The sequence below is a fragment of the Apium graveolens genome, chromosome 3 (genome assembly GCF_009905375.1).
Source record: "Apium graveolens cultivar Ventura chromosome 3, ASM990537v1, whole genome shotgun sequence".
Lineage (NCBI taxonomy): Eukaryota > Viridiplantae > Streptophyta > Magnoliopsida > Apiales > Apiaceae > Apium > Apium graveolens.
This window is the reverse complement of record NC_133649.1, coordinates 230,847,248-230,849,012: the sequence shown is the minus strand read 5'-3', so window position 1 is coordinate 230,849,012 and position 1,765 is coordinate 230,847,248. Positions and strand designations below refer to the sequence as shown.

At 40.7% G+C, this 1,765-nt stretch overlaps 1 non-coding gene across 1 annotated transcript; it reads right to left on the bottom strand.

Moving 5' to 3' along the window:
- Positions 1–258: 258 nt before the first annotated feature.
- LOC141715550 (small nucleolar RNA R71) lies at positions 259–362 on the bottom strand. The gene has a single exon (XR_012572308.1). It is a non-coding gene; the product is annotated as a small nucleolar RNA R71 (small nucleolar RNA).
- Positions 363–1,765: the final 1,403 nt, after the last annotated feature.

Genomic DNA, 1,765 nt, shown 5'->3' with positions numbered 1-1,765 from the left:
ATGATACATAACTCAGTTCAATTTGGGGGTTCTCTGACAGAAGACCCCAACATGCACATCAGAGATTTCATCGAGATCTGCGACACATTCAAATTCAATTGAGTTTCTAAAAATGCTATTAATTTGAGGCTTTTGCCATTCTCTCTACGGGATAAAGCAAAGTGCTGGTTATATTCTCTACCACCAGGGTCTATCACTAAATGGGAGGATCTTTCTCAGAAGTTCTTAACTAAATTCTTTCCTATGGTGAAGACTGCTACAATCAGAAACGTAACTCAATTTGCTCAACAATCTAGAGAATCTTTATGTGAGGCTTGGGATCAATATAAGGAGATTCTTAGGAAGTGCCCTCGTCATGGGATGCCTAACTGGATGATCATTAACTGTTTCCATAATGGTTTGGGTGCTACTTCTAGACCCATGCTTGATGCAGCATTAAGAGGAGCCTTGTGGGCTAAAAGCTATGATAAAGCTTATGAATTAATTGAACTGGTGGCTGCTAATGAATACCAGAATCCTACTCAGAGACTATCTTAGGGTAAGGTAGCAGGAATTCTAGAGTTGAATGTTTCTACTGCTATAGCTGCTCAACTTAAGGCTTTAACGATGAAGGTGGATTCTCTGTCTAATTATGGAGTTAATCAGATCACTAGTGTCTGTGAACTTTGTGCGGGTGCCTATGAGACTGATCAGTGTGCCATTTTTAGTGAATGAGCTCAATTCGTGAGCAACTTTCAGAGGTCGCAGCAACATGTTCCAGCCACCTATCATCCTAACAACCGCAATCATCCTAACTTTAGTTGGAGTAACACTCATAATGCGGTTCAGCAGCCTTATCAGCAGTATCCAGCAAAGCAGTACAACCCCCTGGTTTTCAGCAACCGCAATATGCACCCAGGAAATAACTCCAGCTGCAACAGTCTAATGAAAAATCTGAATTGGAAGAGTTGAGGCTCATGTGCAAGAGCCAAGCGGTTTCTATCAAGACCTTGCAAAATCAAATTGGACAAATTGCCAATGCCTTGCTAAATCGTCAACCTGGTACACTCCCTAGTGACACTGAAGTACCAGGAAAGAGGGAAGCTAAGGAGCAGGTAAAGGCAATTACATTAAGGTCTGGGAAGGTTGCAAATCCCGAACACTCTCAAGTTTCGGATAAGGAAGCTAAGTGCTCCCATTTCCATTCTGGAATATCTAGTGGTTGTAGTAATCCGCTTGGGCATTGATGTTCAGCTTTGATTCTTTGGCACGTATAACACTTACTGACCCATTCCGCTATCTCTCTCTTCATATCTGGCCACCAAAAGTTTTCCTTCAGTTCTCTATACATCTTGGTGCTTCCGGGATGAATTGAATATCTTCCGCTTTCAATTCCGGTACATTAGGTATCCAGATTCTCGAAGCAACTCAAAAAATTCCCTTGTCATCTTTCTGGCTGGTAATTTCTTCTCCTGATAAATCGTCGATTTCGTGATTCATTACTTCTTCCTGACACATTCTTATTTTCTCCAATAATTCTGGCTGAAAGGTCATGGCATAAATCATTTCGGTGGAACTTTCTGGAACACGAACTTCAATTTCCAATTTATAAAATTCTTTGATCAAGTCTTCTGAAGATATTAACAAGTTCAATCTTTCCTTTCAGCTCAAGGCATCTGTTACAACATTCGCTTTTCCTGGATGATAATTGATTGATACGTCGTAATCTTTGATTAGCTCTAGCCAACATCGCTGTCGCATATTGAGTTCTTTCTGCGTGAAAATA